The sequence below is a fragment of the Panicum virgatum genome, chromosome 9K (assembly GCF_016808335.1).
Source record: "Panicum virgatum strain AP13 chromosome 9K, P.virgatum_v5, whole genome shotgun sequence".
Classification (NCBI taxonomy): domain Eukaryota; kingdom Viridiplantae; phylum Streptophyta; class Magnoliopsida; order Poales; family Poaceae; genus Panicum; species Panicum virgatum.
The window spans coordinates 33,975,497-33,987,464 of NC_053144.1; the positions used below are offsets into that span (position 1 = coordinate 33,975,497).

Here is an 11,968-nt window from a genome sequence, read left to right on the forward strand (position 1 = left end):
CTCAGGGGCTAGCGCATAAAAACTCAAGGGCTGGACTGCGGGCGCAAATTCCAGAAAGCTCGGGGGTTAAAACGATAAAAACAGGGCCTATCCGTAAATATTTTTGAACTACATAGGAGTGCGGGTTGATAAGGAAGAAAGGTAGGGGCTCTTATGCAAAAGGGCCCGGCTGAAGGGGTACGTTCAGATCTGGGCCGTCAGATCCAGATCTGGTGGCTAGGATCAAAGAGGGTCGCCGTTCTAATCAGGGCCGTTCGTTCCGGATCGAACGGACCGAGGAGGTTGGGCGTGCTGGGCGGCGGCGCAACCGGTGGCGCGCGGCGGCGCTGCGCGGAGGCTCGCCGGAGTAGGTGGATTAGGCGCTACCGAGGGTCTTTTGGCCTGCGGTGGTGCAAAAGAAGGATCACGACATGAGTAAGCCACTGGAGTGCACTGGGTGGCTAATTGAGGCTCAGTTGTGGCTCGCCGTGATGAGAGGCGGCCCTGGTCGCCGGCGTGGGTTGCGCGGCCACCTAAAGGGGTGCTACTGCCTACGATTTCTAGCTAAAAAGGAGTAGGAGGGGCGCTGAATCTCACCGGGGGCCTGTGGTGTCCTGAGTTGCAGCGCAGGGTGGCCGGCGGCGAAGTTCGGGCGGCGGGTCGGCGCAGAGCTCGGGGAGGGGTCGATGAGACGCAGCTTCGGGCCTCCAACTCCCTCGAGCGAGTGCGCTAACCGTCTGTGGTCCCAGAGAGGCTGTCAGGGAGGTCAAGAAGCCAACGGCGGTGCTGAATTGCGGCGAGAACCTTACTCACCGGCGATGGGTCTCAGGCAAAATCCGGCGTGTGCAGGGCCCTAGGTCGAGGAAGAAGGCGTCAAGGCGGAGCGGCTTCGAGGTCTGGCCGGGGTTTTGGTGGAGTGGGGCGGTGCGCCCGCGGCGGCGCAAAGAAGCGGCGACACGGCGGGGCGACTCCGTGCAGCGGCTAGGGTTGGGCGGCGCGCTGGTGGATGGAAGGGGCAGGGGGGTCTCGGTTCGGTTTAAAGGGGGCGCCCGGGATCTTGGGCGGGCGTGCCCCGGAAGGAAAGGCCGGCGAGAAATCCGGCCGGATTCCGTTGCGCGGCTGTTGCGCGAGCGGAGGGCGCGGGGAAGACGGGCCTGACCCGTGGGGTCGGCTTGTCAGCAAGGGAAAGGGGCGGGGTCGGGCGTGCGCGCGACTGCAGTCGCCGACAGGTGGGGCCGGGAAGTGAGGAGCGGGCGCTGCGCTCGGCGCGGCGCGGAACGCGGGCTAGCTCGGGCGACGGTGTCACGGGCCAGAAAGGAGGAGGGGCGTGCGGAGAGGGGGAAGCCGCGGCGCTTGGGCCAAGCTGGGCCGGTGCGGCTGGGAAAAGGAAAAAGGTGAGTGGGCCGGGCTGCTGGGCCGCGGGGAAAAAGAAAAAGGGAAGCTGGGCTGGGTCGATGCGGAAACAGAAGAGGTAAGGGCTTAGCTATTTTATGGGTTGGGCTGGATTGCTAAAGAGTTTGGGTTTCCTTTCTCTATTCTTTTTCCTAATTCAAACCAAACTAATACTTTTCGAATTCAAATTCAAATTTGAATTCAACACTAACACTCAAACAATTAAAAGAGATGCTCCAGCATGAATGCAACACCAAAATTTAAACCTATGATAAAATTTTAATTAATTAAGGAACAAAATTTTAGATTAAATGCAAATCTAGCACAATAAATTTTAAAAAATTAAATAAACTAATTAAATTTATTAATAAATGCTGGAATTTAAATTAAGGTGTTACATGCCGCCACCTAGAAATGAATTTTTGAGGGCGGACTCGGCCCTAAAAATGAATTTTTGGGGCAGGTAGAGTCACCCGCCTCTACGAACCAATTTAAAAAATAAAAAATATGATGGAGGATGCCGGCCGCCGAGCAGCACCCCACAACCGCTGCAGCAGCTCCGCGGGCCGGGCACACCGGCCACGCCACTGCCTGCGCGGCCGCCAGAGCAACGCCGAAGCTTCGTGGTGGAGCTGAAGCTCGGCCGGCCCGCCGCCGCACCACCGCCATGGCCGCCCACGCCCTCGCGCGCCGCCGGCCTTCGCACACGCATCCGCAGGCCACCGCTCTATGCTCGCGGCCGCATCCTCCGCTCCACGCCCGCCCTCGCCGGATCTGAAGAGAGAGACGAGGGAGAAGGTGAGTGAGAGAAAAATGATAAGACGAGGGAGAAGGTGAAGTGAGTACCGCCGGCGCACCTGCCGTCCGCGCCTCGCCGCACCCGACCGCCTGCCGGTGCCGCGGGAGGCCATCGCACCCCAACCGCGCGCGCGAGGTCGAGCTTGTCCACCTCGAGCGCCCGCAGCAGTGCCTTGGGCGTGGACTTGTGCGCGAAAGGCGCCGCCGTGGCGGCGGCATGGCAGCGGCGGACGGTCCCGAAGCGGCCGCAGTCGATCTCGTCGCCGACGACGTACTCCCGCAGTCCCGCCTCAGCTACTCCTCGCCGCCGCCGGTCATGGGCTCGCTCTCCTAGGGAGTGATGGTCTGTTGGTTTGGTTGGTCGGCGTTGGTGAGTGGTGAGTGGTGGTCTATTAATGCAGCAGGCATGGCAGCGTTGGTGAGCGGTGAGGAGCCGAATATTTCATGGTGCCTCTTTTGATTCCAAGCGCGCCCACTGGTTTCAAAATATTCCACGAGGCCTCTGTTAATTCCAAACCCGCTCACTGCTTTCCAACTCTGAGGTGGGTGAGGTAGGACCCGCCTCTAAAAATGTTATTTGTAGGGCGGGTCACCTCCTCATCCACCCCTAAAAATAAACTATTTTTAGAGGCGGGTTATGGAGTGACTCGCCCCTACAAATGTATTTTTAGGGGCGGATCGTTTGCTAGAGTAATCGAGTATTATTTGTAGGAATGGGTGAAATTTTAATCTGCTCCTAAAAAAATTCGAAGTGTACCTAAAAATCATTTTTTAGTAGTGTGATGACACAATAAATTTTGTTTATCATGTCTTCCTGTCATCCATGAGCCCAAGACTATTGTTTGGTTCCAGGGTTTTTTTAAGTCCTTAGAATTTTTTAGTATTTAGAAGTATTAAATAAAAATTAATTATAAAACAAACTGCAGAACTCTGGGGCTAAATTGTGAGACGAATCTAATGAGGTGTATTAATTTATGACTAGCGGATGGTACTGTAGCATCACTGTATCAAATTATGAATTAATTAGGCTCATTAGATTCGTCTTGCGAAAAAGAACTCGGCTGTCAAAAAATATTTATAAACAGATTTTATTTAATATTATAAAATAGTAAGATTCCTTTTGATGTGATAGAGACTTCTGAAAAAAATTTGGTTCCAAACAGAGCCATAAAGTCGTGTCGAACGGCTAGCTTAAGCTAGCTCATAGATTTTCTATTTGATGAATAGTAAAAAGATTCCGCTAGCTCCTCTCGCGCCTATCTCGAACGTTCCCGAGATTTGCTTCTCTCATAGTACTAAACTATTGTGCTTGCAGCACAGTGCTGTTTTTACTGTAGCCATGCGCCGGCAGCTGGCTCCTGCTGTCGCAGAAGGCCTAATTGAAGCTTGATACTTTAACTTAATAGATTCGAAGTATCCTTGTATGAACTTGTAATTCCTAACGTCGAACTTTGTGCCATGTAAAAATTTCTCGATACAGTTCATTTGGTGATGTGCAAATTGTATTACGATACGTGTGCTTAATTCTAAGCATGTGACAGGCACTTACTAAGACTACCGGATTTGTTTTTGGTTTAGGTGAGTTGTGTTGGTAATAAAGTGCCTCAAGATGTGGATTATTAGCACATGACGTGGAGACGGACATGTGGTATGTCAAAAGACAGACACGTGCTAGCTCTCATCCAAGGCCGTCGACAAGGACGGTCGAGCTGGGCAGCCGCACAGGCCCCCTAAAATGTGGAGCCCCTAAATTAAATGCTGCTGTGTGTGCTGCCATGCTAGTTTTATCGGAGAGAAAAAAATCCTATGCCTGTTCCTTGGTCCGCCTAGAGAGTCACCCAGTCCGCCCGTCGCCGGAGCTTCTGTGCCGCGTCAATCATAACTCCTGCGTTCCGTCTAGCCGTCTAGCCTAATTTATGTTAATCCGCTCCTCTCTCTTTTTTATCCACTCCTCATCTTCTCTTGATTCCTAGGGCTCAAGGCATCACGCAATACACACACCATTACTGATTCATGGTAAGTTTACTTAAAAAAATTCATGGTTAAGTGAGTTGATACTTGATCAATTAATCAATGACACAATTCAGCAATTGTTTTAGCACTTGATTAGTTTCTATAATTGCCCTTTAGTTCATCCAACTATTGTCAGCACTGAGAAATATATCCTATAGACCAATTTGCGGAATTTCCAATGATATAAATTGCTCCAAGATTTACTATATGAATGATGCCTTTTAGTAGAATATGAGATCGATACAATGTTTATTTCTTTTAACTTTAATATTTATAAATATTCATGCAACAATAAAAATTGAAGCCCTATTTAGGGCCCTCATTTTAATTTCGCCTCGGGGCCCCAAATTTCTGGAGACGGCCCTGCTCTCATCTTAATGAATCGTTCGATAATTTCACCTACACCAAATGCAAATTGAGTGGTTCTTACCAACACTATGCAACAAAGTAGGTAACTATTTACCACGTGAGATGCCAGAACCATCATGGGACAATCTTTGGTCACACAACGACGGGAACGCAAATTCACAAGAGCTAGTTTGAATATATTGAAAGCTTGAAACGTGTGAAATCGGCGTCATCTACGTTACAAAACAGCTCTCGCTGAAAACACGTACGCAAGCAAAAAATAATGCTTCCATTGCAAAATAGATCTAGCTAGCGTAACATCAGCGAGGATCCTCCGCCGAGAATCTGCTGCTCCAATCCTTAGCTAACCCGCCGAGCGCGTGCGCCTGTGGGCTCCGACGATGTCTTCCGGCGGCCTCCGTATCCATGAGTAACTCGTCGTCTCGTCCTGGGTTGGCATGCGCCGGAGAGGAATCTCCGGCAGCGGCGGCCGCGGGGGCTTCTTCTTGCTCATGGTTTTGGCTGCGCTCGTCGTCGCCGTTGGTGCGGATGACGCCGGCGGTGGCTTCGGCATGGTGGGCTTCTCGGCCTCCTTGTATTCCTTGTCTGCGGCGAAGCAGAAGCAGGAGAAGATGTTGAACCTGCCCATGTCGACGTCGAGACCAGACGAGCGAGGCGTGACGCGACGACGCCCCCGCGAGAATGCAAGTTGTTCGCTCCTGATGTTTTGGTGGTACGAGATCGATCAGCTAAGGCAGGCAGGTGGATATAAGAGGCAGCAGGGCGACGGCCAAGCGCCGCGATCGATCGTATCAATGTCTTGCTTGGACTCCGACTCCAACGTGGCACGTAGTTTACACGAGTTGGACTTCTTGGACCCAAGATCGATTCCATGCAATATGGAATCGCGCAGCCCTCCTCCTTCGTCTCTAGCGGCTCGCAGCCGCCGCCCTCTATTTTCGTCCTAAACGCACTATTACAAAAACAATTTATAGAAACACATCGATTTTTTTCATTACTACAAATAGAGCGCACTGCCGGAGACCCCATTGTTGCCTAGTGCCAACAGATTTGCCGAGTGCAGTATCTCGAGCACTCGGCAAACACAGACTATGCCGTGTGTAATAAAAAAGACACTCGGCAAAACCAAAACACTCGGCAAATATACTATTTGCCGAGTGCTCCACAGCAGGCACATGACAAAACAATATGTTGTCGAGTGTTGAACCCGGGGCACTCGGCAAAGATGGCACGTGCCCCTATGTGGCCCCTGCCGTGCTGTAGCCGTAACGGCCGTTAGGCTTTGCCGTGTGCCTGCTGTGGAGCACTCGGCAAATAATATGTTTGCCGAGTGTCGGCATCCTGGCACTCGGCAAAGTATTTGTTTGCCGAGTGTTATATAGTGGCACTCCACAAAGTACCCAAAAAAATTTCTTCTTCAGCCCTCCAAACTTTTTTGTCTGTACTTATACTATAAGATGTACTACATGTTGAAATTTGGTATTATTCTCAATAAGTTTGGTGTATGTTGTTAATTTGCTTCCTTAAAAATGATATTCTAGATAATTCAATTTGGAGCCGCAAGAGATTCGAAGAATGTAGTATAATGCATGAAAAAGTTATATTCATGTTATTTAGTCCAATTTGAGACATTATAAAATAATTGAAAGGAAAATTTGAACATGTTAATCACGGAATGAGTCAGAATGAGGTGTGCCCGAGTTGGTTTTAAATTCTAAAAAAATCAAAAGTGATCAGAAATCCATAAAATTTGTCATGATATCATGATATTATATGGGGAGTCTGTGAAAAAAATTTGAAAAGGTTTTGCAAAAGTTGTCAAGTATGTTGCTTACGAAACGAAGCATCTCCGAAGAAGTTTCATAAAAGTGAGAAGGATTCTTTGAGCTTTTGAGTCAGAGTGACATTCGAATTGGATTTTCACTTCATAATTTTTTTTATAGACAATAGTCATGCTGGATTGTCTAATGTTAAATTTTGGTTTTTTTAATCCATTTGATAATTTTTTGCAACTACAGTAGTTAAATCCGTGTAAATTGATTTTGAACTAGTCGTGGATGAGATAATGCAATTTTTTTCGTTGAAGCCTGTTAAATTTTTTGTATACACAATATACAGCATAAATTGGTTGATGTTAAATTTTGATCATTTTTCGGATTCGTTTTGGTAATTTTTAATTATTTTTTGCAAATATAGAGAAGTAGTTCCTATATATATTAAAATTTAGCTAATAGTTATAGAAATAATGGAAGATTTTTCGTTTAAGCATCAAGTAAGAATTGTTGGTTGAATTTGGTAATGAAATTTCAAATTATATTCAAATAAATTTGCAAAATCAAAATTTGAATTGAAAGGAACTAAATTGAAATTGGAAAACAGAAAATGGCTTTGCCGAGTGCCCTCATATAGCACTCGGCAAAGACAGCCTATGCCGAGTGCCAGATCCTGGCACTCGGCAAACCCAGCCTATGCCGAGTGCCAGATCCTGGCACTCGGCAAAGCCCCCTGCCCCAGGACATAACCGTTTGGACCACACACTCACACCACACGCCACACACACGCACAGAAGCCTTGCCCCACCGCCGCAGCACTGCCGCATCTGCACGCCTCGCCGCCCCGCCTCCGCGCCCCGTTCGCTACTGCCGCTTGCCGGGCGCCGCGCCGCCGCCGGGCCCCCTTCGCAGCCCCGGTCCTCTCCTAGCACGCGGTTGCACGTCGCCGGCCCACCTCCGCCCCCGGCCACGCCGGACCTGTGGGCCGGGCGCCGCGCCGCGGCCGGACCCCCTCCGCTGCCTTGCATCCCCGGCCACACCCGAGCTGCCAGGCGAGCGCCGCGCCGCCGGCCACACCGGAAATTCCTGCCGGGCGCCGCGGCGCCGGCCACGCCGCCAGAGCTGCCGGGCAGGACCCGCGCCGTCAGCCACGCCGGAGGTTCCACGCCATCGGGGAGTCGCAGGTTCGCCTCCACCCCGACACCCCTGCACCTTTTTTATTTTCTTTTTTTATCTATTGATTAATGAGTGAATTGGCATATAAAATGTGTCTAGTTAGTTTCAGAAAAAAAGAAATTAGTTAAATTATATGAATGCAAGCAGTTGTAGCGATGCAGGGTAACGTTTGATATATATCAAGGAGATCAATGTTTGCAATTTTACTCTTCAAAATGAAATAAAGAAATAAAACTTAAATAAAGATGAATCATGCTAGTCTTGTTAATAAAACATGTTTTTGTACTTTTTTTGATCGATTCAGTGCATGATTTCTTTTCTTGACATTATTTTGACACCACTTCTTGTTTTGTTGACAAGGGAGGTTGATTCACCGTCCTCGTCTCGTTCACTTTGCCGCACGCCGTCGTCGAGCAGCACCGGCCGTCGAGCCCGTAGGTGAGCACGTGTAGAAGACTCTATTTTCGTATTCTGTTCGTAGTTCACGTAACCCGGTTAGGCGTCTCCTGTTCGAAACAGATACGGTTCGAAATATGCAGATCTTTGCATATGTATGGCCGTATCTATTTTGAATTGTCCACGTTATTTGGACAGCCCGAGGATGCGTAGATGGGGTTAGTTTCCATGGTCCACTCCCATCCGAGACAGAGTCTTGGCAACATCTCCCCGTTGTTCTCCGGATACACAATCTCCCTTCCGGGACGTGTATCTCGAGAACAGCGGGGAGGCGCTGCCGAAATTCTGTCTCGGATAGGAGGGGATCATGGAAACTGACCGCATCTACGCATCCTCGGGTGGGATTAGGACATATCTTCACCTATTAGAATGTAGGGACAACGTGTAGTTGCATTTAATTTTGTTAGTACTTGCTGCCATTATAGAGGATGGATAACCGTCAGTGGATGTACACGGGACGGCCAAGTAAGAGTGCCGTCACCATGGAATAGATTGAAAAGACCAACGATTTCTTGGAAACCGCATGGGGTCAGGCTGAAGGAGTGAGTGTCATGTGGTGTCCCTGCAGCCGTTGTGCAAACAACAAACAGAAAACAAAGACGGTTATGGGCCAACATCTTTTCAATTATGGATTTATGCCAGACTATACTCGGTGGACCTTGCATTGTGAAGGCCATCGTATGAGGGACGAGGTTGTGCGGCAACAAATCGATGATTGTGATGCTGATGGTGGGGTTGAAGACATGTTACATGACTATCATGAGGCACATTTCGGTGAAGGACCGCAGGAGGAGGAGCCAGAGGTAACCGCAAAGGCGTATTATGAGATGTTGGAGGCGGCACAGAAAACTCTTCACGGCCAAACAAAGGTGTGTTGACACAAAAATCAACACACTGGAATCCGAGGGCAAGTGTTCGCCAAGCATGGAAAAGTCAACCAAGCGTGCCAGTCAATTTGACCTGAAATTGACAAGGGAGAAAACAAAGTCAAATTCTAGAGCGTATCGGCTGGGATTCCGAATATCTCTCAGATGGGCGTATCGGCAAGCTTTGCCGATACTATAGACGACAAAAAGATATTTAAATGCAAGCACGTAATAAACGAGCGTATCGGCAGGATCAGCCGCTACACTAAACGACAAAACCGGCATTGAACAGCCAATCGTGTATGTATGACAAGATCTAAACTACGAATGTGTAGCTCAGATGATGTGAAGCTAAAAACAGATCTAAACCAGCTCTTGAGATAACAAAAGTGTTACTCCAAAACCTAAAACCGTTCTAATATATTTTTAGATATGATAATGACCAAAAAGCATAGGAAAACCTATAAATCTAGCCGATATCGATAATTGGTGAATAAATCTAGACGAGATAACAGCGATACGCCCAGAAGTCAAAGCCTAGATAAACTCGATAACTTTTGAATAGATTTGAACGAAGCCACTGCGATGCGCCCGGTAGCTAAAGCTCAAATATACTTGGTAAAACTAAAACTCACCAGCAAATCAAGTCGCTCGAATATGAGGCGTCCTTGATCAACTTGAAAGAACTCGTCGAAAAAATAAGAGAAAAGGCGAAGTCGCCGAAAAAGTGCAAAGTAATTGTAAAGTTTGTTGTATTGGATGTGTATCAAGTTTTTCCGGTCCCTTACAACTGATATATATAGCGTAGCGCTATCAAGTCCTAGCCGATTACGGCAAACATTACTTGACCCTAAAGAAGACTATCTAAAAGATAAACTACTTAAAATATTACAACTGAATCATCAAGATTCTCGCAGAGTCCAGATCCTCTCCTCCTTCCTTGACTTCATCGGCAACTATCCATCGGCCGAACACCAGAACAGACAAATCAGCATCTTCGCGGCATATTCCTCTGGTCCATCGGACGGACTCCATCGGCCGATTCCAACACTGTGTATCTTTTGGTTTCTTCCAAATCAGCCACCTTCTCTTCACAAAAATCACCTTCCTTGACACGTGTCAAAAAACGGTGTCAACACATGCCCCCCAGTTTTGGAATAATTTATTTTGTTCCGAAATTACTCCAACTAGCGTTCAAAGTCATTCCTCATACTCCGTGCATACGGCTTGCCCCGTACAACTGGGTAAAACTCTTCTTTGCCCCTGGCCTTTCACCTTCCGTCCGCACAAACCCAACGCATCGATTCACCTTTCGTCTTTTCACTTACCCAGACTGGGCCATAAATATCAACTTCCGTCCTTGTATCGGCAACAATTCTCCAGTAGCTACAGAGCCTCCTTCCTTCTTCTTCCAGCAGAAACCCTAGGTCTTCCTGTAGCAATGGCGGGCTCCAAGCGCCCCGATGAGGGTCCTTCTAATGCCCCGCCGGCGATTCGTCTCCACGTGGAGTAAGCCCTTCTTTCCTCCGTCTTCGGATTGCCATGCTTTTGTTCAACTTTGATTTCTAACTTTTCTGCCTCTTTTCTGTAAAGTGACAATGCTTCTTCCGGTTCCTCCAACTCGGAGGGACCCCCTTTCCCTGGTGTTCCTAAGAGAACCAAGGAGTTCGTTCGCCAGCTCCTTCGTGAGAAGGATGAAGCTCGGCAGAATTACTCCCAGGAGACAATTGGGTCTCAGTTCCTTGCCGCCGAATTGGAGGCGGCGCAATCCGATCGGGCAATCCTCCAGGCCCAGCTCACCGCCGCAGACTCTAGGGTTGCTTGTAAGTCTCCCCTTCCGAAGCATTGCTTTCTCCTATTTTTTTGACTCTTTTTCTGACATCTTGCTTCAGTCCTGGAGTCACAGGTTCAGACCCTCCACGCCGCAGCAGCCACCGCCACCGAGTCGGTGAACGCGCGCGGCGACAACATCGCCGCCCGTCTGTAGGACATCCCCAACTGCATTCGGGAGGTCGCCGGACATGGGGTTCGCCGTGGCACCGCCGTAGCCCTCGCCACGGCCTAGTTAGAGACTGATCACGATCTCCTGCAGGTCGAACTATTCCGCTTCCGTTGGGCAGCGAAGACTGGTGGGCCTTCGAAGAGCTCGCCGACGACATGGAAATGGCAGCCGCCTCCATATCCGAAGATGTCAGCATAGAGGCGGTAATCGGCAACGTCTTTGCCGATGATTAGATTTCTAGGAGTACCATCTTCCTAGAAACAATCTTTTGCTGTATCGGCCCGATCGTTAGATCGGCCCCTTTGTAAATAGTATCATTAATGAAGTATTTCCTTTTTGCTTGCTAATTTCCATTGCAATCTCCCAATTGACGTGGCAAAAATCCAACCCTGACCCGAATTCAAACAATCTGGATTGTGTAGATTTTTTGCACTAAGGGCGACACATATCGTGTCGGCCATAACAATTCAACCGATAACTTAATTATTCGGCTATCCATCTACCCAAACGCTAGGGTAATACTTCTTTAGATACTTCCCATTAAGAGCTCTAGAATATTTTTCCCCTTCGAGTGTCTCTAAAATATAAGCATTGCCAGGAATGCATCTGTTTACTCTGAATGGTCCCTCCCATGTTGGCGACCATTTGCCGAATTTTGAACTCTTTGTTCCTATCGGCAGTATCAACTTCCAAACCAATTCCCCTTACTCAAAGGTCTTGGCTTTTACTTTTTTTATCTTACCATTGGCTAACTCTGGCTTTATTTGCCTCAACATTTATGAGAGCCTTCTGCCGATGGCCAGCCAAATCCTCTAATTCATCTTTCATCAGAGCAGAATACTCATCGGCCGTTAATTGATTCTGAAACGTGACACGCCGTGAATCAAGTTTCAACTACCATGGGAGAACAGCTTCATGTCCGTATACCAAATGATATGAGACACCTTTGTAGCACCATGACAATCCATTATGTGTGCCCATAAAGCTTCATGAAGTACAGTATGCCACTTTCTAGGATTCATCATCCCTTTGCCTCCATTCGGCCATTCTAATCACATCTCCCTGTCAGGCACAAGAATCTTCAGACAATAGTCTGTTTTCTTTTCAAATTGGAGCCACTCCCCAGGAAGAAGGAGAAGAAGCAA

At 48.4% G+C, this 11,968-nt stretch overlaps 1 long non-coding RNA gene across 1 annotated transcript; it reads right to left on the reverse strand.

Moving 5' to 3' along the window:
- Positions 1-1,703: 1,703 nt before the first annotated feature.
- LOC120648676 lies at positions 1,704-2,566 on the reverse strand. The gene is made up of 2 exons (XR_005665034.1): positions 2,229-2,566; positions 1,704-2,145 (listed from the first exon to the last, which is right to left on the reverse strand). It is a non-coding gene; the product is annotated as an uncharacterized LOC120648676 (long non-coding RNA).
- Positions 2,567-11,968: the final 9,402 nt, after the last annotated feature.